Source organism: Ceratotherium simum, chromosome 2, assembly GCF_057802395.1.
Source record: "Ceratotherium simum simum isolate JZ-2026a chromosome 2, ASM5780239v1, whole genome shotgun sequence".
Classification (NCBI taxonomy): domain Eukaryota; kingdom Metazoa; phylum Chordata; class Mammalia; order Perissodactyla; family Rhinocerotidae; genus Ceratotherium; species Ceratotherium simum.
Window position 1 is genome coordinate 63,101,928 of NC_141901.1, and position 24,874 is coordinate 63,126,801.

At 34.6% G+C, this 24,874-nt stretch overlaps 3 long non-coding RNA genes across 4 annotated transcripts in view; 1 reads left to right on the top strand and 2 right to left on the bottom strand.

The window, feature by feature from the left end:
* LOC147918033 (uncharacterized) overlaps positions 1–24,874 on the bottom strand; it is a 1,004,068-nt gene that overhangs the window by 904,752 nt on the left and 74,442 nt on the right. The gene's annotated exons all lie outside the window — the stretch shown is intronic.
* The window catches only part of LOC147918035 (uncharacterized), a 120,557-nt gene that overhangs the window by 21,727 nt on the left and 73,956 nt on the right, over positions 1–24,874 (bottom strand). The window lies entirely within an intron of this gene.
* Positions 14,286–21,820, top strand: LOC147918036 (uncharacterized). The gene is made up of 3 exons (XR_015555815.1): positions 14,286–14,337; positions 17,777–17,890; positions 21,682–21,820. It is a non-coding gene; the product is annotated as an uncharacterized LOC147918036 (long non-coding RNA).

The following is a 24,874-nucleotide window of genomic DNA, read 5'->3' on the forward strand; positions in this document are numbered from 1 at the left end:
AATTCACTTCTATTTAACACGTATATATATACTTACATATATATCTAATTTACATTGCAAATTACAAAGGATTCTAACAAATATAGAGTTATAACATTCCTGGTGATTTTAAAGGAGCATACCAGTGGTGAAGGACAAACTCTTTGCAATAAATTATTTTAAGATATATTTTAAGATAAATTATTTTAAGATAAGATATTGTGGCAGAAATTGCTATCCATTCACACAGAATCCATTTCCTCTTCTTTCTGAGCTCACAGATTATATTTCCCATCTTGTCTGCACTTGGATGTTTCTCTTGACCCAAATCTCACCAAAATTAATGCTTGTCAATTATGGACCTAAAATTTAAGAAGTGTTACCCCTTCACCACATTCTCTTTGTTCTTTTGCCAACTAGTTGCAGAAAATGACAAGGCCCTACAGCATAAATTCTCCAAAAGACAAGAGGAGACTGAATCTCAGAATCACCAAATGGAGAAAAGTTTCCTACCAACTTGCCTAGGACTGATAACATGGGAAACATTTTCTTCATGTTCAACTCATGTGTTTGAAGTCTGTTTCAGCAGCTAATCTTATCCTAAATAATGCCAAAACCGTTAACAAAGTGGAGAGCGGAAGAACAAACTAACAACATATACCTTTTGAATAGCGGTTTGGTGGTGCATAGTGAGACAAACAAGATAACAGATTGGAAAGCTTAAGATCTGTGTCATACGATGTCAACTTATTTGATAAAATGTTGCCTGAGATAACTTGTAAAGCTCACCAAGTGCCTCCTAAGCTCATAACTCCAAGTGAAACAGAAAGAGCCAGAATAAAAATATAAATTGAGTGTTCATTACTAATTATTACAAGGACTTACAAGAGAGAGACTAGCTCAGGCAAGAAGTGACTGATATGCAGTGAAATGGACTAGGTAGACTTCGGAAATTTGATGGTTTGCAGGGTGGAAACCATAAATTGCTTCTGGACTACCAAGTAATGGGAAATCAAATTTTGAAGACGACAAAAGCCAAAGCCATTAAGGTTTTTCAGTTAAACAATGAAACTCAGCAGTATGAAACAGACCTGTTTAGGGATGTTATTTTCCCACTAAAAATGAGCAGGCAAAGAAAAAAGGAAATAATTAATGTGTGTGTGTGTGTGTGTGTGTGTGTTTTAAGAGGGAAAAATAAAAAAAAATCTTTTAATGGAAAAGTTTGGTGAGATCTGTCTATCTGTTGACTAAAACCCATTTCTTCTTCTTGGATACAAATATGAACTCATATATAATATATAAAATATATAGGGCCGGCCCCGTGGCTTAGTGGTTGGGTGTGCGCGCTCCGCTACTGGCGGCCCGGGTTCGGATCCTGGGTGTGCACTGATGCATGGCTTCTCCGACCATGCTGAGGCCGCGTCCCACATACAGCAACTAGAAGGATGTGCAACTATGATGTACAACTATCTACTCGGGCTTTGGGGAAAAAAAAAATGGTGGAGGATTGGCAATAGGTGTTAGCTCAGAGCCGATCTTCCTCAGCAAAAAGAGGAAGATTAGCATGTTAGCTCAGGGCTGATCTTCCTCACAAAAATAAATAAATAAATAAATAAAATAAATAAAAAAATAAAAACAATTCTTAAAACTTCATTAAAAGGAAACAAATACATTAAAAAATAAGCCATTGGCTTAAATATTCTCTCCAAAAAAGGATTAAACATAAACTATCAAGAAACATGCATAAAGATCCCCAATTAGCTTATTGGCAAGGATGGAGAACATATTCTATTGGTGGTAGTGAAAACTGGCACAGCTACTTTGAAAATTATTTTGGAATATCTCATAAACTTCAGGAAAGGTATACAGACAACAATTCTAGTTCTATGTATAAATCTTAAAGAATCTCTTCCTCATTCATATACTAATATTGTTCATATTAGCTTCAAACTGGAAACAACCCAAATGACCAACAACAATAGAGCAAATAAATATGCAATGGAAAAATATAAATCAATACAAATGAATAAACATTACCTTCACAGAGCATTGTGGATTCATTTTAAACAGGTGCTATTGACTCTAGTAAGCAAGATCTAAAGAAATAAATGCAATATGATTTTATATATTTTTGATGTGTGTGTAAAATATATGTGTATATTGCATATGTATCTCATAAAGAGACATAAATAGTATTGTTTATCAATGCAGCTAAAATACAAATAGGATAGAGGCTATCCTTTCCCCATTGTGTATTCTTGGTACCCATGTGGAAGATCAGTTGACTACCTATATACCCAATAAGGGGTTAATAGTCAAAATATATAAGGGACTCCTCAACTCAATAGCAAAAAAAAAATAACTTGATTAAAAAATAGCCAAAGGGTTTGAGTAAACATTTCTCCAAAGAAGATATATAGATGGCCAACAGATATATGAAAGATGCTTAAAATCACTAATCATCAGGGAAATGCAAATCAAAACCACGATATGTCACCTCATAGCTGTTAAGATGACTTATCAAAAAAACAAAAGATAATGAGTGTTGGTGAGAATGAAAAGAAATTTGAACTCTTGTAAGAGGATTTTTCAAAAAACTAAAAATAGTACTACCATATGATCCAGCAATCCCACTCTGGATGCTATCCAAAAGAATTGAAATCAAAATCTTAAAGAGATATATGTACTCCTGTGTTCATTGCATTCTTATTTACAATAGCCAAGATATGGAAACAAACAAAGTGTACATCAATGGAAAAATGGATAAAGAAAATGGGTTGTGCACTTTTATGTGTCAGCATCAATTCTGATGTGTCTATTTCTTTTAAAATAGTAACTGTTTTAACGTTCACTTGGGATCAGGAGATAGAGCCTGGGGCTACGTGAGTTGGGGAGTTAGAATTGAGATTACCACATAAAGCAAGGGCCCTTGAAATGCTACCCTTTCTGCAAAAAGCAGACTATTAAAAACTTCCCACTGGCAAAAGAATACCACAAGAAAGTTTGTCTGTCTTGGCTGGGGTCTGGTTGGACTTAACAAAAAAAGCTCCTATGAGACTTTTTAACCGTGGACCTTCCCTACCTCAAATTTATCAATATCAAGTTGTTACACACCAGTAATTCACCTGTCCTGGCAGAAGCAAAAGCAAAAATAAATACAATATTTAACTTAAGGGACACATCTTCAATTCAACACACATGATTCTCATAAGCAAGACCTGCCGGAGACAACTTGTTAGTCCAAAGCTAAAAAACAGTCCTGGAAGAAATCGAGAGCGACAGAAGTGAAAATAAACAGCAGACTTAGTACCATAGAACTAAAGATGACAGGTCTATTATAAAAAGTAAAATAAAGTCTTCTAAAAAAAGGAAGAAGAAAGAACAAGATATAACAAAAATGATTTGAAAAAGAACTTGGTAGCACTTCTAGAAACACACACAGAGTCACTGGAACTAAATCTATAGAAACTCAAAACATGTTCCAATTACAGGAGAAAGGCTTAGGATTTCTGTGGGAAAAAGGAAGGATCAAGTGAGTTGTATTAAAGAAGCATTCACTGGGGCCGGCCCCAGGGTGTAGTGGTAAAGTCCGGCATGTTCCACTTCTGCAACCCTGGTTTTCGGGTTGGGATCTCAGGCATGGACCTACACCACTCGTCAAACCATGCTGGGCGGTGACCGACATACAAAATAGAGGAAGATTGGCACAGATGTTAGCTCAGGGCTAATCTTTCTCAAGCAAAAAAAGAGGGGGATTGACAGCAGATGTTAGCTCAGAGTGAATCTTCCTCACAAAAAAACAAAAAAAGAAGAAGCATTCACTGGTGCTGGATGAGATAAGGCTAGGTTTGTGCTTCATAGAGTGGCTTAAGCTTCAGTCATCAAGCAAAAGGCTATACTTGTACCTCATTGATTAGTTAGCGATTCAGTCATCAACAAAGTCCAGGTTTATCAGTCTTTACAAACAGGATAATTTTGTCCTTACTGACTTCTTGGAAGTTTAGTGGTTTTGTCCAGTTTGGAAGACAAAGAAAACAAGGCATGCAAAGCAGTTCCTCTGAAACGGCTGCTCTGGCTCTATTTTAATATGGCTCTACTCATGTCATCTTTCACACACTGAATAAAGAATAGAGAGGTAAAATGATAACAAAGAAAATAATAATAGATAGGGAGAAAATGAATGAGAAGATCTTATATATGACTAATAGAAAATTTAAGAGAGGAGGACAAAAAGGAAGGCAACAAAACAAGGTTCAGAGAAATAGTGACCAAATGCTGGTGGGACAATTTATTATTTCTATGCAAAGAAAAATTAGAACAACACCTTACATCACGCATAATATCAATTCTCCATGTATGAGAAACTATAATGAGTAAAAACAAACTTTGAAATCTTTAAAAAAATATATACAGGAGTAGACGTAAGGCCTCCAATCTGGAAAAAAATTAAAAAGCACAGCCCACAAAGAAAAAGACTGACAAAATTTACAACATTAAAAGTTAAAAATATCCATTTAGCAAAGACTGCTGTTAATTAGGTGACAAGTCACAGCCTGTAAGAAGATATTTGCAGCACATAAAACCAACAAAGGATTGATATCCAAACTGCCTAAGAATTTCTACAAATCAATTCTAAATAAAGCAATGGAATTTCCAATAGAAAACTGGGCAAGATGTGTAGAAAAAAAATCAGAGAATAGGAAACATAAAGAAACAAGAAACATGTGATAAAGTGAATCCCTGACAATTATAAGAAGTCACTTTACAGGTTCTGAACTATTGAACTCTAGACTTTGCTCTGTTTTTTACTGTTAGTTATAATGTTTTAAATTTATGCAGCAAATTTTAATTAGAATTGATAACACACAAAACTATGTAACAAAAATTTAAAGAATGCATGGAGCTGATCAAATTCTAGTTCTCTCTCCCATTCATTCACAGGAAGATTCAACGGAATCTGTAATGTTCTAGTTCTTTAAAAAATGTGACAAATGGTCCATGATACGAGATTTGACAAAGTGGGCAGTAAGGGTAGTAGGCACACTTTCATTTTCTTTATCACACTATAGTATTCTGTATTCTTGAAACTAATCAAAATAAGTTAATAACATTTAAAAGTAAAGATATTGAAAATAGTAGGGCTAGAAGAAGATAAATGTGCTGTTGCAATTTTACCATAACCCAATTCTGATTACAGGAACTACATAAGTTCAAATGTGTCAAAAGGTAAAATTATAATTGGTATTCATATCTATTCTCCACAACTCTTTAGCAGAGTCTGCTTATTTTAACAGTTGTATTTGTAATGCAGTCTGTGTCTTGACAGATGCTAACAAAAGTAAATCAGCAAAATGATTCTCCCTCTGCTTCCACCCTCAGACTCCCGGCAATCACAGAAACCATGAACATCTGCTTGGATTCTGATTGCCATGTTCACCGATTCAGTGCACCCAAATAAGCAACAATTAGTCTGTTCAGCATGTGTCAAAAGATCCATCAAGTTAATTCAAATTAAGACAGGATAAATTGAATCCAGTTGGCGTCACGCATATTTGTATGCCAAGTTTAAACAAGCATCAACTGTGCTATCTTCTATTTACAAGCAAAACAAGAATATAAGTTACATAATTTCAGAAGTAACTATTCCTTATCATAATCTCACTTATGTCATTGTCTGGATGTATTTCCTTGGGGTGGAAAAATTTTCTAATGGATTTGAGTGGACTTTTATATTGCATTAGATTAAAATCGTATCATTTTTCTTGGACTCATTTATCTTATTTCCGTTAATTAGCTCCTAGATACACAAATGGGTTTCAAAGCTTGAGATGTGTGACTTTCCATAAATTATGCTTCCAAAGGTGAGCTCTTTTTAGATATAAACCTGACATTTATTTCTTAAATTTTAAACATTCCATAAAATGTTAATGTCTTTAAGTGGTCAGGTGATAGATTTCCATTTCATTTACTGGATAGCAATCTGCGGTATCAAATATCTCTGTACCTGAACAGAGAGAAAGTTCAGAGAATTAGTGACACTCTTAGGAATCTGACAGGCTCTTAGCAGTGGACAGAATGGTTGCAGTGGCGTTATGTATAATCTATCCCATTGTCCAACCGTCACAACTAGACAGGGCTCTATGTTCCATCTCTACTGATGCTTGGTTGGAGTCATGCAGAAGGTCACCAAATGTGCTTTACACTATTGATCTTCAAAGGAGGAGCTCCATAGCGCTGCTATATCTCTAACTACACACCCAGATGAAACATAACTTCTGGGAAAAAATAGAAAAATTGCTTTACCAAGCTCTTAAATGTTTACTTTTAAGGAGTTATATTCTCCCCCTTTTGTACATCACCAGTGAGAGAGGAAGAAGGCGGATGTTAGAATTTGTGGTTTTGATTCAAGTTGGAAATAAAACTAAGAAAAGAAGAGGAAGAAGAATATCATTTTGGGGAAATACAAAATAACATGGTCTAGGATTTAGCAGAGAGAAAGTTCAAAATGGTAATTAGCGAACATTTACCAGGAAGCATGCAGGTCTGGGCATTGGTGAATATTTGCTAGGATATTAGATCAGGACAGACTCTAATAGGTCTCCGTTTCTACAAAATAGAAATAATTTAGTCCTATATGGGCTAGAAAATTAGAGACACTTCGCCCCTTCTTTTCGTCTAATATGAATGTCAAATCTACCTTGGAAAATAACATTGCCTGATATGATGATATATAAATTTTAATTCACGTTTTGGCTGCTAGAATTGGCAGTGCAGAAGAGAAAAGAAGAATAGCAAGTAATAAATATTTCCCAAATGGTTAAATTATGTTGACAGTGACTTGCTGCTAAAAGCTGATAATCTTGGGAACTTTGGGACAATTTTCCACCTGCTACACCCTGGAGCAGACTTTTTTGCCTTTAATGAAGGCTGGTGCAGCAAATGAGATGTCTGGTCTTAGTGAGATAGAGCAAAAGTTTCCTTTGTACAGAGTTCTTTAGTGCTGACTCTATGTTGTGTGTGTGCGTGCGTGCACACAAATACACATCATCAGGTGTATGTGTGAAGGCTTAAACAGAGAAATGTTGAAATCTAGTTAGATTGAGCTGTATTGAATATCCAGTTTCAGGTCAAAAGTTTTGTGGTCATTGCCTATTTTCAAGCCACATGGTCCTTTATTTACCCCATCTTCTACTTTTGGAAACTTATGCGGAGTCGTGTTTGGTTTGAACTCTCCCATGAAGATGCTGCTATGTCTCCTAGATGAGAAGTATATAATCCAATCGTTTGCATTAGAATTATGTAAATTTGAGCCACTTGAGTGTTTGATAGTTATTAGGGTGAGCATACATAAATATAAGCAATATGTGATCAGATTTACTCAGATACTACAAAGACATTACAAAGTTGGGAAAAGTTGCAAATTATCCTGTCTTGACTTGCTGGCTTCATTCTGAGATCAAGAAATCAGCATCCACAGCATAAAGTCCCGGGGCCAAACCAGCTGTCCAATTCCATTTGATGGGGAGACGGCTGTGTTCTTGGATCTTCCCAATGTTCCTGCTGAGAGCTGAGTCTACTCATCAATAATTCCTCCAAACTAATGTCTGGAGGGTACTTACTCTGACATTTACCTCACATTCACCTTTTCTGCTTTAGAAATAGTTATAAACTTTGGAGATACCTGAGCTACTGCCAAGAAGTGAGATGGGAAGAGGAAAAATTATGTAACCTGTTTCTTATTTTGTACGTTGCTTCTAAATATATAGACTCCTGCTCTGACAGCCAGAGTGACAGAAGCTCTTAAATGAGCAGTCCTGTGAAAGGCAAAAGAAAATCGAAATGCGAGTTATAAGCGTGCGCCATCTGAACTCAGATGTAAACAAAGCCATTCTGCAACAGTTTATTTCTACAAGCTTAGTAGAAATGCTAAGATTAATAAAGTCTTCTCAAATTTGTAAGCCAGGTTGGCCTTTGTCTTTCCTTAAGCTCTTCCAGGAACCCAGGAAAGCATGAGTGTACATAAGAGAAATTAAGAAAAGTATATTTTATCTTAGTTGGGTATTCTAAAGTTGGCCATGTGGGTATTTAATCTCTTCAAAATCTCCTCTCCCTCCCTGAGTCATCTTTCTATCTGGGTCTTGTGAGTCTCCCTATTTCTCTATTTATTTATTTCTTGTGTTGAATCTAAAAACAATAATTATATTTATTTCTATTATCATAGCCTTTGATATGTTTTGTCCAACATTTCAATCTTCTGTTCCTTTCAAATTTATGTCATCAAAGATATTAGCTATCTCAACCAAACGTTCGTCAGGATCTACTGTGATAGCCAACCCTTCATTCTTGACATCAAATTTGTAAAAATATTTGAACAGCTCTGTGTTGAACTCAGTTTTCCGTCACAGCACAAGCATCTTCCTTTGATTTTAAACCAAATTTAGATAAAAACCGCTCTAAAAAACAATGTTTTACAATTCTATTTTTAATAAGCTATAGATATACATTTGTGGTCTGTAAATGTATATCTTTATCTTGTCCACAAGTTTATCTTGAGAATGATTCTAAAATAGCTGAAATCAAGAAACCTTCTCTGTGGGAGACATCTGCCATCTGGCCTGAGCAATATCACTCTTTCCACTCGTTGATGATAGCTCTTATACGTTCCATCAGGAACTACTCCTTCCTCATTCCATGCAGCATTTGGGACACTGTCAATTCAAGTCTTTCCCCAACCATGTCCTAATCCTGCCAAGGGAACATAGCCCGTGGTATACCAATTCCACTCTCCTAGGATTGTTATTTATTTAAAGTTTTTTTGATTTATAATTTCAACTTATAAAAATAACGTAAAGAAGGGGCTGGCCCCGTGGCATAGCGGTTAAGTGCTCGTGCTCTGCTGCTGGCGGCCTGCTGCGCACTGACACACCGCTTGTCAGGCCATGCTGTGGGGGCTTCCCATACAAGTGGAGGAAAATGGGCACGGATGTTAGCTCAGGGCCAGTCTTCCTCAGCAAAAAGAGGAGGATTGGCAGATGTTAGCTCAGGGCCTATCTTCCTCACCAATAAATAAATAAATAAATAACATAAAGAATGCACAGGTTTTCTTCACCCAGATTTGCCCAGGGCATTACACTTGTTTTATCATTCATTCTCTATCTCTCAGTAGATACTGGATTTTTTTTCTGAAACATTTCAGAGTAAGTTGCAAACACATTTACCTCCAAATATTTCAGTGTGATTTCCTAAAAGCAAGGACATTGTCTTACACAACCACAGCAAAATTATAAAAATCAGGCAATTAACAATGATACATTACTATTATATAATCTACAGGCCTTATTAAAATGTCACCAATTATTCTAGGATCATGTTACCTGTCTTGTCTCTTTAGTCACCTTTAATCTGGAATGATTTCTCTACATTTCTTTGTGTTTCATAACGTTACACTTTGGAAGATTTCAGAGCAGTAATTTTGTAAACTGCTGCAAAATTGAGGTTTGTCTGCTGTTTCTTTGTAATTATATATAGGTTAGGCATATTTGCCAGGAATACTACAGAACTGATGCAGTGTTCTTTCTAATACATCATGTCAGGAGGCACATTATGTCGATTTGTTCCGCCACTAGTAATGTTAAATGTGATCACTTTGTTAACATGGTGTCTGCCCTCAGTTCCAATGTAGAATTACTATTTTCCCCTTTAACAATTAGTATCTTGTGGGGAAATAATTTGAAACTATGCAAATATTCCATTTCATCATACTTTTTCCCACCAATTTTAGCATCCGTTGGCGATTCGTCTGAACAATTAATTACTGCCTTAGTGGTTTCCAAATTACAATTTTCTATTTCTATCATGCTTTCTACAAGAGCTTTCTCTATTTCCTATTTATTTTTTATATCAACGTAAACTCCTACATACTTATTTTATTCTATGGATTATAGTATGTCACTATAATTATTTACTTTTGTTGCTCAAATTGCCCAGATTTGACCTATGAGGTCCTCTTCAAGTTGACTTTTGTCTCCTTTTTCCTTTGGTTGGAAAGGGATAATATATAACCATAAGTTCATACTGTTATCTATAATTCACATTCAACTGGACAATGTTTATTCTAGTTTTTTTTTCTTTTCCATACTTGTAACTGTTTTCTAGCATTCAGAATCCTGGCTCTCATATCCACAAGGTATTTGTTTATCTTCTTATTCCTAGAATACACAAAAAGTAGCTTCAGAATTTTTAGCCCATTCTCATAAGAGCTGTATGTAATACAGGCTAGATCTAGTTAACACACTTTTACAAACTACACTCTGAAACATCATTTCAATAGATTGTGTAAAATTAAGTTCTGTTCTCCTCCTCAACAAGATCCTTTCACTTAAGAACTTTTTTAAAATTGAGATAAAATTGACATGAAACATTATATTATTAATTTCAGGTATACAACACAATTATTCGATATTTGTGTATATTGTGAAATGATTGCCACAATAAATCTAGTTCATATCCATCACCACACATAGTCACAGATTTTTTTTTAACTTTTAAATAATATTATCTGCCTTCCTGATTTTCTTTAAACTTTTTATAATACACTTTTGTATCTTAGTTGTATGACTGCACTTTGTTTTTCTACCTCTACAGAAATCTAGTTAATCTCCTAAACTTATTCTTCCCTAAGAAACATAATTGGCTGTTGACAAGTTCCTTCATGATCTGAAGAACTATCACATCGAACAAATGAAATGAGATATACAATAATACCTATTGGTAACTAAGTCATTTTCAAGATAAACCTTAAAAAGTAAATCTATAAAATTCATTCTCCATATCTTCCCAGGACATAATGACATCTCTCCAGAAACGTACTTTTAAAAATGACTACCATTAGCCACTATAATAGTGTGTAATATTACGTTTCCAAAATACTTAGTGTATGTGACCAATTATTCTACCTTTGAGTTGGCAGTTTTAGTCATAGCAAAAGTCACTGCCAAAGAAAGTGATGCATCAATATTTTTACTGCTAGCATTTTTCTCTTTCTTTAGATTTATGTTGTATTTTGGATTTTTGTTAAGGTGGTAATCTTCACAGCAAACTCTTCTTACTCCTGTCTCCAGAGTTCAGCTAAGTAGTAGCCAAATGTTTTGCTTTTACTTTTCTACCCTGTAAATTGGTAGGCCCATTGCCTTTAGCTATTGCTTTTTACTGAAGATCAACAGAATGAATTTTTGAAAAAAAAAAAAAAGCTAATATAAACCAAAGTCATATGTTTTATCTTTTGTGCTTTTTTATTGGAGGGTTGAATTACTATTGCTTCAAGTAGTAAAACTGATGAATATAAGATAAATTAAAATTCCACTTTGATTTAATGAAGATATTGAAACATTAGATCATACTGAAAATAACTGTGAAATATTCACAATCTGGCTGACATGTTTTTGTAGTAGTTTTGAGAAACCTAATTTGATTCAGAAATACTTCTAAACCAAATGTGTAATACATATATTTTCTTTACTGACCATATGCTACAAGAAATAAATTAAACTAAATTAATATTGAGAGATAAAATTATGTTTTACGGGCATGAGTGCCATTTAGGGATCTTGGATGCAGTCAGCCTTTAAGAATGTCATCTTCACTGAAATGGTAATAATAAGCAACCTTAAGCAAACACTAAGATGAGTCAGTCAGTTTTACCAAGGTTGGATTGCAGAGAAATTATCTAAGCTTTCTCTCATTTCAATCTGAAGCGTTAGGACAGTCTTTTGCTTTGCAGATTATATAGACACTGCATTTGCTGCAGGTGATCCATCTTCATTTAAAGATGCACTCAAGTGCCTTTAGCACTTATTGCTATTAACAAGAATGTGGGTTACCTTAATCTACTGTCAAAAGAGATCAGGGAGAGTCGGCTCGGAAGCCAAAGAGAGAAAATTAGTAAACATAAAAGAAGTTATCACAGAAATGAAAAAATGCAAATAAAGGATAAAATTTAATCTAACTGAACTTTCCAGTAAAAAACAAATGTACCGTTTTATATAGGACATTTCAGGAAGTTAGCCACACAAGACTCATCATGGAAAGATCCATAATTTTCAAATTTTGCCCTTTCTTTATCTATAATACTGGTTATTGCTTAAGAGGTCTGAGTTATTAAACACCAAGAAAATTGACTATGTTGGGGCTGGCCCAGTGGCGCAAGCAGTTAAGTGTGCGCGCTCCGCTGCGGTGGCCGGGGGTTCGCTGGTTGGGATCTGGGCGTGCACCGACGCACTGCTTGGCAAGCCATGCTGTGGCGGGGTCCCATATAAAGTGGAGGAAGATGGGCACAGATGTTAGCCCAGGGCCAGTCTTCCTCAGCAAAAAAAGAGGAAGATTGGCAGATGTTAGCACAGTGCTGATCTCCTCACAAAAAAAAAATTGACTATGATCTTGGCCTAAATTGTTGGGCTCACGTGAATTGGTATTATCTACCGAGTTTGATGTTTCTAAGATGTTATGATAGACTGGCTTTATTACCAGAGCATTTTTAAAAACTGAGATAGGAGGGGGCCGGCGCCATGGCTTGGCGGTTGGGTGAGAGTGCTCTGCTGCTGGCGGGCTACTGGAGGAGGATTGGCAATAGATGTTAGCTCAGGGCCGGTCTTCCTCAGCAAAAAGAGGAGGATTGGCACGGATGTTAGCTCAGAGCTGATCTTCCTCACAAAAAAAAAAACCTGAGATAGGGAAATTTGGCAAACATAATATTCCTGGTCACCTCAGAGCTCATTTTAGCTCTTCAATATTACTCATTTATACTGGCTTTGACCTTCAATCTAAAATTCTATGAGTTTATGAGTCTTTCTCTTCATAATATAATATAAAACTGACCCTGTACTTTATCCTCTATGAAACACATTAACTGTGCTCTGTGAAATGAAATTATTTTCACCTTATTATTATGGTGATGATATTTCTGATTCTAGTAAGATGCAAATTCCAGAGCAGAGACATACAGGCTGGAGTGGGATGTGATGGGCAACTCTATTGACATTTTAAAAAATTCAGCAGAAATATTTCAGATTAAGAAAAAGCATTAATTTCTCTCTACCGCATCATCCCACAAACAGACTTCATTTGTAAAAACTGTTTTACTCCCTTCATTAGACTTCCATCATCCATTGTTCCTAAGCATACCACTACTCTTTACAATCTATTTCATAATTTGAGTTTGATGGGAAAAGCAATTTATTGACAATTTCTTTTTCTCTTATTCTATGTATACATTTTAAAATAAAGAATTTACTAATCTATTTTTCTCTTTATTCTGTGTATGCATTTTTAAATAAATAATTTCCGATTTAAACAGGAAGAATCAACTAATGGAGGACAATGAACAACATGGTGAAAACCTTACTCTATCCTCACTTTTTACTGATGCTATAGTGTCAAACAAGTCCTGAAAATGTTTTATGCCTCAAAGTCCAAAGCAGCAAGTTCCTGAGTTGGAGTACGTTCTTGCCAGACTTTCATCTTTGGGGAGTATTTCCCAGTTGTTTCTGCAATGACTCCCTCTGAGCATATTGCTGAAATGTTGTGTGCACGGCTGCTTGTCTAAAGCAAGAAATGATGCAGAGCCACTCACAGGAGCTCTTCTAATTGTTCTTGTACTAGCAACTGAGGAATTCTCACAGATGGGTTTACCATAACACTTTGTTAGCATTTTTGTATAACAACTGCCTTTTCATCTGAAGGAAACCCTGGAGGAAAATACAACATTCAGGAATAGAGTTTGAATATTAATTAATTGATGCTTCAAGTAGGAAGTTTTCTTTTTTAATATGCTAAATGTACATAGTGAAATTTGTTTATAAAATCCATTTTAAATTTCTTCATTATACACAGAACTCATAGTTTCTAGATTTATAATAAATTATTTCATTTGTATTTAATTATTCATTTTTGGAATCTTTTATTTTATATCTGCTATTCTATAATATGATTCATTTAGGATTTTTTGCATGTTTGCTATTGTCATTAATATTTCTAATAAATGTCATTGGGTGAGCATTGATTAATTGCAGATATTTCAATAAAGGGTTTACAAGCTCCAGTAGAATAAATTATTAAATTAGAACATGGTCCATTTACTAGGATTTTAGTTTGCTTATTTGCTTGTTAACTGAAAGTGTGGTGATTTTTTTAGCAGTGAATATTATTGTTTAGTTGTAGAAACTAATATTAAAGTTACTAAGGTCCTAAAGGAATTGTATTGAACATGTGGCTGTATTTTATATTTTCTTTGACAACTTTGACATATTCATTGTTATCATTTCAAATCAAAAAGGAAACATAGAGACAATATTGATTGGTTGGGTATGTATTCTCAGAAAGTAACATTTCAAATTTCAGGTAGGTGTACCTGAGACAGTTAGTCACATTCCACTTTTGCCTGTTATGTATTGAATTCTGTCTTTTAAGCTTATTCTGCTCTGTTTTTGTGTGCGTGTGATAGTAATGAGAATAGTTTTAATTTAAGGTTACATGGGTCTTTCATTCTGTCTTTGTTTTCCTAAGGTCTACTAAAATGATCTTTCTCCTATCCTTCACATTGAGATGTTAATAAATGAATAATGTTTCATTTAATGTGAAAAATGAACACAATAATCATCTGATATCTTTCTTCTCTAGTCTATTATTCTCTCTTAATGGAAAATATGATTAATTCATTAACACATTTTCAAATAATCTTTATGGTTAAATCTATTAATTTAAAATTCTGTTGATTAACATTCTTTCATATTAACGGTCTTCTCTTTGCTTTATGGAAGGCATTTTTTTTATTATTTTTGTTTGGCAATACAACTATTTAATGCACAGCTTTTAAAAGTGATAAATTTTCTCATATCATCATTCTTTATTTGTGATGTTTATCTTTCTTGTGTTCTACCAATACAGAAAAGTGTTTAAAGTAAAATAAGAAATGAATTATTCTGAAAGCTATTCTGAAAGTGCTCTAATTGTGTCCCACATCTATAGTAATCCATATGCATCAATGTGGAAATCATTAAGTAATGGGAAGCAACTGTCCTTCTGATGAAATCTGAAACTTAAAGCCAACTATCTCTAATACAATCAACAAAAAAATGGGTGACAATAGAAATGCAATGAACCTGCAACTGCCAGCTACAATGTTACAATAATTAGACTATTGCCAACTTTTAAAACATTTATAATCCAAATGGGTTCATTCCAATGTAACATGTTTGATTTAAGGAAGCTTCTCTGATATTCAGCGAAGGGGAGGAAGACTATCCTCTGCTCACTTTGGATCCTTTCTGGCTGGACTACAAATTAAATTGACTCATGAGACCAAACAGCAGGAGAAAATCAAACAAAGCTTTATAACATGTATATATGGGAGAAACCAGGGAAACTGAGTTTCTTGACAAAATGGTGGAAGTTTGCTTCTCAAATAGCTTTAGGTAAAGACAAAGGAGGATGTTGGGGATGGGGGAGTCAGTTATGGGCGATTACCAGAAAAGCACAGTAAAGTTACTATGCAGCCTCGCTTTCCACATTGATAAGTGTCTAAAGATGAGGTCATCCCCCCCACCTCCTCCCAGTACAGAGAGGGAGATACTTTTACAAATGGAGGTTTCCCTTACAAATGTAAATGTTTGGTAAACAGAACTTTGATACGCATGGGTTTAGCAAGAACCCTGCCAGTCTGTTGCTTTTAGGTGTTAAGTTTTGGCGAAGGTCAACGTTTCTTTCAGATAAAATAATCAAGGTAAAGAGACATATTTTGAGGTGGCCAATTTTGATCCCTCACATCAGGATTAAGAGTGTTTTATACAGAGATATCAGACAGAGACCCAAACCTTTCAAAGGTTGGCCAGAAATGGTGGATGAAATAGGAACCAGAGAGCACTGAAACTTTATGAAATTACCTCAAAGAAGATGACAAGAGTCTGTTCTGAGATTTAAGAGTTTAGATATGATTTTTAACTTTCTGTAATATAAATTTGAATGACCGTGGAGGAAAGGTTCTGTTCAGAGTGTATTCTTAAAAGTTAAGTCAGACTTTTCTCAGTTGTCCCATTTTAAAACATGATTTTCATTTTAAAGACTTATGTATATAAAAAAGAAAGTGATTTATTTTCTTTCATATTATTAGTTAAAGAGCTGATTCTCAAGAACCTTGAGGGATTGGCAAATGAGGTTAGAATTTTAATGTTCTATTCCATTTAATCTATTTTCTGAAACATGTATTTCTACTTGAGAAAAACGTGAGATTTAGTTAAAAGTTTTTGAGGGAACATTTAGTATTTCAGACATTTAATATTTCCAACTCTTAATTTAAATGTGTCAACCTACAAAAACAGAACCAGTTAAGAGGCAAAGCATTTATTTGAGATCAAAGAATTGTAATTCAGGGAGCACAGATTCAGGTAGAAACCCAAATAGTGTCCCAATTACACAAGAGGGGCTCAGGGTTTTTATGGGAAAAGGAGATGAAGACAAGGTAAGTTGTATTAAAGAAGAGTTCCTTGGTGTTGGATGAGGTAAGGCTAGGTTTGTACTTCATAGATTGGCTTGAGATTCGGTCACCAGCCAAAGTCCAATTTCATCAGTCCTCACAAACAGGATATCCTTGTCCTTACTGACTTCTTGGAATGTTGACGGTTTGGTCCAGCTCGGAAGACAGAGAAAACAAGATGTACAAGGCAATTCCTCTGAAATGGCTGCTCTGGCTCTATTTTAATATGGCTCCACTCGTGTCATCTTTCACAAATGACATTATTATCTTCAATTTTATAGAAGAAAATTCAATATATTTTACTTCATTAGTACATATTGGCTGACATTGAATAGAGACAAAAGCAATCTACTTTCTCAATATAAAGTAAATAAAGGAGATTTTCTTTAAAATATTTTCCCAGAACAAGTATAAATTGCAACTTCCAGGGAGTAATTTGGTCAATGCTATTTGTTAATTTTAAATTTCATTAAATTATCAAGTTTGTGTGTGTGTGTGGTAATAACCATGTTAATTTAAAATCTTGCATGAAGAAAAAGTACTCTGAGCCAACGTGAGTTCCTGTTGACTTTAAGTGATGAGCTATCAAAGATTTGATTTTGCAAATTCAGTCACCAAGGCAGATAGTTGTGAATCTTCAATTACCTCAGAAGGGATACCAAGGTAACTACTCACTACTGCTTTTGAACTCTGAGCAAACCCTGCAGACTACTGATGAGTCATAGATGAATCAACTTACCATTTTCTCTCTGATATCTACACCCCACTTTACTAGAAGCCTGCAAAGCGGTCTAAGCAGTCATAGTGCTCATCCTATCTTCCTTGAGCACTATTTACATAGAAGATCTGCAATTAGTACATATATTACTGCTGTAATCTCATTCCCATAATGTTCTGTATTTCATCTTCTATCTTTTAGGAGAGACAAGGGATCATGTTTAGATAGCAGGTTAATGTTATGTGTTACTACTGCAGATTTGCAAGTTGTATTACATAGATAAGAACTCCCAATTTCTCCCTTTTATCAGCTTAAGACCACTAAAAGTCTTTTTAGTTAGAAAACATAGCTCCATTTTGGTATACATCAAATCAAATTTGGTATTATATTTTCTAACTAAAAAATATATGTATAATTTTGGTATTATATCTGACATTATTGCTGTTGTATATTGGTATATATATATTCATGAGGCATTATCACTGCTAGATCCACTCAAACCCTTTATTGCTTCTATCAGCCATCCCCTCTGCTTCTGTGTGCTTTCCTTCTAGGCTTGCACCTGTACCTTTCTTCAGAGGAATATTCTTGTGCTACAGCGAGTGGAAAGTGTTTGGGAGTTTGAGAGTTTATGTCCCTCTGGATGGCCCTTAATCAGTAACTGACTGGTGAGTGAATTTGAAAGTCCAACTCTCTTGCTTTGGGCAGGTCAAACAATGTGCTTCAGAGATGCTTCATAAGATCAGGTTGGAGCTGAGATTTTACCTGAAATCTCACAGCTGTGTGGTTTTTTCCTTCCTTTTCTTGCTTTCCTTACTTCTTCACCAATTTCTTCTGGGAGCTTGCTTTAATAAATCACTTGCACACATTTCTTGTCTCAAGATCTGTTTCTGGGGAATCTGACCTAATGCAAGGAGACTTTTTTTTTGAAAAGGATATAGCTTTTCAAAATTTATAATCACATGGGAAAATGTTTTCATATAGGTAATCCATTGAGAGTGTGTGTGTGTGTGCGAGTGTGTGTGTGTGTGTGTGTGTGTGTATTCTTGCATAGAAAATAGACTAGGAGGAAATATTTGATACTTCTGGTTTGAGAAACACGGTGGACTGAAATAATTCAGAAACTTTTGCCCTAATATGGAAATACAAGCTAAAATATAACTAAAATAAATTAAATATATAGTTGTACATGAAAGAGCAAAGAGAAAATTCCCAAGCATGAGAAATGTGCATGCCTTAAGCCCATGAGTGGCAGTCAGCAAATATTGAGTCTCTTTCACCAATTCCTATTAATTTCATGTGAAAACACTCAACTCTAGAACTTCACCATGACAGAAAGCTGAGTCTGAATTTATACTACCAAGATAGTCCAAGAATCATCCAGGAGATTACAAAATGTACAAAGAAACAATAATAGATATATTTAGAAAACTAGAAATAAAAGAGAAATGAATACTCTCATAAAGAATATTGTAGCAGTTTGGGTTTTCTTAGGGCGCCAATTCTGGGACAGAGATTATCATACGTTGGTTTATTGGGGAGAACTCTTGGAACTAACTCTTGCAGAAGGGAGGGGAAGGAAGCAGGATAAAGCTGAGGGAAATGATGAGCTGTGATGCAATTCCAAAGGAAGCTTCAGCCAATTATATGGGGAGTCCTAAGGCTGGGCCTACTCTTCAAAGTTTTCCTGACATGGGTGAGCAAACCTAGTATCTATTCCCTATGACGATTAGTCATTTGGTGCAGGATGTCCCAGGAAGAAATTACTTTGGACCAGGTGGCTCTCTTCAGCCAAGACAATCCAGATAGGAATTTGACAGCTGAGAAGTGTTTGCCCGCAAAACTCGGAGTAGCTGAGGAAATGAGCCCTTCATCCCTAAAAGGGGATCTGAACATGGTATCATAGGTCAACACAGATTTCTATCAAAAACTCTAAGAAAATTTCAAGGGAAATGATGAAAATCTAGAAGTATTTCTTTCAAAGTGAAAAGCAAAGCAAGATTTGTGGATATAACCACTTTTATTAGTGTTATCCTGAAAGAAGCAGTCTGTAGAACAAGAGATACGAATTATAAGAATTAGAAATAAAGAAAAATTGACATTACTGAAATGTGACAGGATCAACTCCATATCTCCACTTTCTCACCATGCATTTAATCTTTGACTCTCTCCAAACTTCACCTTTCCTCAAACACATTTCCCCTATAGCTTCAGTTGTCTCAGATCCAAAAGATTTTCGTTGGACCTTGTACTGTTAGACTTCCCCAGCAGTTTAACACTGCCAGCTACTCTCTTCTGGAGAGGTTCTGACCTCTTGGCTTAGGTGACCCAACTCTCCTTGTTCTCTCCTGTCCATGCTGATTTTTCTTTAAGGGCATCTCCTCACCTGCTGATCTCCATGATGCCATTCTTGGGCCCACTGCTCTTTCAACTGTACAGCCTGCTTGGATAGCCACATCCATTCTCATCTATATGCTAATGACTCTCAAATCTCTGTAGCAGTATTTGTCCCCATTCAGGCTTTAGACCTGTTTAATCAATTTCCTCCTCATTACCTTCAGTGTTCTGCAGTCACCTCAAATTCAGAACGTATAAAACTAAACTCATTATTTTTCTTCCTCAAACGTACTTTTTCTACATTGCAAATTAATTATTGAAATCTAAATCTGGACCAAACTCTGAGAGAAACTATCCACTTAACTACAGATAGCTCTATGTATTCATAACTTTTTTAATATTGAGGAAATCAAATTTAACATAAGAGCTCTATCTGTATCCATTTAAAATCTAACCCTAATCTCACATATAAAGAAGTTAAATTAATAAATGACCCTCCTACTACCTTATACTTTCAAATGAGATAACATATGCTTCATATAAACAGTTTTTTAATAAGTTTTAATGGTTAATGTTCCTCAGTGAATTTTGTATCACATATAAACAAAGAGAGTCTTAGATCTTTATACATTTTTCACATTTTATGTAATAAAGATAGATTTATGTTATTTAAACATCACATATTGTTGGGAAGTCTTTGAATCAAAGGTTACACAAATTATATTTCAAGTTTCTTAAAAATCTCAGCTGATTTCCTTATTTCCACAATTCACTACATTTTCTTGAGTATATCATCAGAGGAAATGAATTAAGGTATATATTGGTAGCTATTAATTCTATAAAACACATTTATTTTTTCTAATAAATATCTCTTGTATAAAGTATTACTGGAGGCCATTGTTTAGCTCTCCTCAGTGGCACTCTCAGAACTGTATCAACAGTGGCTTACATATACAAAGTGTTTTGTGAGGTTTATAATACATGTAAGGTTTTATCCTCTTACTTAAAAGAATCCTGAATGTAAGCATTCTCTGGGTGATATGGCTACTCAAGGAAGTCAAGGAAGTCATCAGATACCTAGGGCTAGGAAGTCATCAGATATCCTCGGGATAAACTCAGAGTCCAAGATGGCTGTAAGAACTTCAGGATTCCCTTAACCAGTTTTCCTGAAGGCCTATGTAATAGGCCTTTCACTTACATCTCTTTGTCCAAAACTTAGTAAAGTGGAAATCCCTTATTCCAAGAAAACCTGGAAAATGTAGTTTTTAAGTTGCATGTATTTCCTTTCAAAATAACTGTTTTTCTGAGGCAAAAAGAGAGAAAGGATATTGAGTGGCAGCTAGTATTCTAATACTTAAGTGAGCAATTACATTATTTAGGTTGTTTGAATTGAGCCATACATTTCAATTTCCTCTCTAGCAAAGTGTTCAACATCACCTTTGAATTTTGTTAGACCATTAAATTTAGCCAGGAGTAGTATGTGGGGAAGGAAATAATCTGACAATCTTAAAAGGCCTCAAGATTCAATTTGTGCACTTTCTAGCAGATAATTTACAGAAAATGTAACACATAGTAAGCAATTCAGCTAGAAGTCATGTTACTCAGAAGTTCAAAAAATATTAAAAGTAGTTTACTGCAAAACTTCAAGAGTATTTTAAAGCTACCAAAAAATTTCAACAATGCCAGATTATGAATGGCATATCAAATTATCTTCACATCGAGAGAAATAAGGTAGGTACTCAGACTAGAATTCTCATTTCTGTTTATTTTCATTTTGTGTTTTTGCAAGATTTAGTCAAAATCAGTCAATATTTCTATATAATATAAATGTTTAGTGAGCCTGCTAGATTATATAGTGGTTATTTCTTGCATAATACTTAATAATGCCAACTATAAACCAGCCTGTACAAGAGTCAGTCACCTGGAGATTCAATACCGGGATGAACTATTTAATGTCATTGGTGTAGCTGAGTGGAACACTTTCTACATTTGGTACCAGCACTTCTTTCTTGTTTCTGCTTCTATCTCCCCGCTTCTTTCTCAGTCTCTCTTTGACCTCTTCCTCAGTTCCTGAACTTAAATTCTTCTTGATTTGTTGCCTTGGTCTCTATTTATTTTTCAGAGAATGTACAATTCTTCTGATGTAAGTCCAACAAGAAGTGATTCAGGAACAACCACAAGTCCAGACTCCTGCCCCTCAATTACATGTTTTCTCTCATGTAAAGAATAAACAATTCTGGGACATTAAACAATGACTCATATTCTACTCTCATGATTATTCCACTTGTGAATCTGTAAAAAACAAAAATCAATGTCTATTAGTAAGACATCGAAACCACTTCCCCAACAAAATGGTGGAAAAGCCCAGGGCAATTTGATTACTAATTATTTATTCATTGGCAAATACGTTAAATACACAGATTATGCAGACATTTTCTTTTGGCAAAGTAATTTTTATTTCATTTTTTCTATACTCACTAGACTCCTTTCATGACTGTTTTTAATTGGATAAAATTGACGAAGTGACTAAAGACAAGAACTACTTTGTTTTTCTTACCTCACTCCATAAGTTAATGTTCTTCTATAGATTTACAATGATGGGAGAAATAATGCCAAAAGAGACATATTATTCTCTTTACAAAAGGATAATGTGATTTTTAAGGAAAGTTCTATAAAAAATTATCTGCTCTACTAATTTTTGATATAGTTATTAATAAGCTGAAGAATTTATTCTTCCACAAATTTTACAACTTATAGAAATGGTTTATAAATTTCAAGTACTGATAGAACCAGTAAGAAATCACAAATTTTAGTTTTAAAGTCCAGAATGACCTTGTGAAATCATTAAACATAATTGCTTTGTATATGAGCTACATACAAGCCACACAGATTACAGAAACTTGTAGTCATAGTGAAACAATAAAACTAAGTAAATTTTTTATACAGATAGAAAATATATTTAATTTTTATTCCTTTGTATCTGTCCCTAACTTGCTGTGTGAACTCAGTTTTTCCATAGGTAAATAAGGGTGAGTTGAGAGTGTATGATTCAAAGATCATTTCTGATTCTAAAAACCCATAATACTGATTTTATTGGATTATACAACTAGTGATTTCTATGCTATCCAAATATATAATACAGATTTAGGAATGTGGTCAGAAGGTGCAATTTTATTGCAAACTTAGATGAGATTTAAATTGCAACCATCATGGAAATGATAAAAACAACAGCAAAACCAATAAAAAAGCTAAGGTTTTTTGATATGTAACTTAAATTGTGCTGAGTAGGTGGCAAATGTATCCTGATCCTTAACAGCACACTGAAACTTTTCATCCAATGGAAATGGAAAAGATTACTAGTTTTACTTTGATCACTGTTTAAAAAACATTCTCTTAATAAACATTTATTTGTTAAATATATGTTTCTACTTTGTGCTAGGATGGTCCCTAGGCACTCCAAATACGTTAATTACCAAACACACACACACGCACACACACACACACATCACTACCTTCAAATAACCTACATTTTAATAGGAGAAACAAAGAGTAAATAATAAAAAATAAAATAAATAAATTGTGTTAAATACTAGGGGGTAATAAATATGATTGGAAAAAGAAAAAGTTGAACAGGATTGGGGATCAAGAGCTCTACAGCGAGGGAGAGTAGATGCAAAGTAGAGCTGATGGCATCTCATTCAATTAGGTAAGAAAAAACAAAATTCAAAATTGTAAGATAATGAAATTTGAGGACAATGGAATTTAAAAGACTAAATTCCATTTATGTATAATGTTTTGACCTATATCTAGGGGAAATCATAGAAACTCCTATCTATTAAAACAAATATTTTACTTACTTTAATGTCGCATATCACCCCAAGTCCTCCAAATCAATTTCAGCTTCAATATTTTTCATGGGCATTGAAATCTTGTCTTTGAATTAAAAATCTCTGGAAGATCTGCCTTAATGAGTAAAACTGATGCCAAATTGACAATTTTCTCTTTCTTTCATTACAACAAATTCTATTTTGATATACAACTCAACTAAACATAATTCATGTAACTGAATGGCTCCTGAAAAAAGGTAATCAATTTGCTGGCTTTTAATATTTTAAAAACGGCATCTCAAAATATTGCATCTAGGCAATTTCTAGGTGTCCTTAGAGAAAAGCAGCTTTGAAGAAAACATTCTTGGAATTTTAAGTAATGAAAAACAGTTACAAACATGAGGGGAAATGAAGATTAAAAAGCAAGTCTTGGTTAAGGTATTTGGACACATTTTTTTAAAGACTTTATTATTTTTATAGCAGTTTTAGGTTTAAAACAAAGTTGAGAGGAAGGTACAGATATGTTTTGTATAATCCCTGCCCCCCAACAGACTCCCCGACTATCAACATCACTCACCAGATTGGTATATTTTTTACCAAGGATAAACCTATATTGACATATCATAATCACCCAAAGTCTATAGTTTACCTTAGGGTTCACTCTTAGTGTTGTACATTCTATGGGTTTGGAGAAAAATATAGTGACATATATCTATCATTGTAATATACAGAGTATATTCGTTGCCTTAAAAATCCTCTGTGCTCTGCGTATTCATCCGCCCTCCCACCCCTTGCCACCACTGATCTTTTTATTGTCTCCACAGTTTTGTGTTTTCCAGAATGTTACATAGTTGGAATCCTATAGTATGCAGCCTTTTCAGATTGGCTTCTTTCACTAAGTAATATGCATTTAAGTTTCCTCCATATTTTTCAAAGCTTGTTAGCTTATTTCTTCTCAGCACTGAATAATATTCCATTGTCTGGATACTTATCCATTCATCTCGGTAGCTTCCAAGATTTGGCATTGATGAATAAAGCTGCTATAAACATCTGTGTTCAGATTTTTGAGTGGGCATAAGTATTCAACTCCTTTGGTTAAATACCTAGAAGCATGATTGCTGGATTGTATGGTATGTTTAGTTTTGTAAGAAACTACTAAACTGTCTTTCAGAGAGGCTGTACCATTTTGCATTCTCGTCAGCAATGTATGAGAATTCCTTTGCTCCACATCCTCATCAGCATTTGGTGTTGTCGGTGTTCCAGATTTTGGCCATTCTAATAGGTGTGTAGTGGTGTCTTGTCGTTGTCTTAATTTGCATTTCCGTGATGACTTATGATGTGGAGCATCTTTCCATATGCTTATTTGCCACCTGCGTATCTTCTTTGGTGAGGTGTCTGTTAAGGTCTTTGGCCCATTTTTTACTTAGGTTGCTTGTTTTCTTATTGTTGAGTTTCAAGAATTTTTTTTGGTAAATTTTGGATAACAGT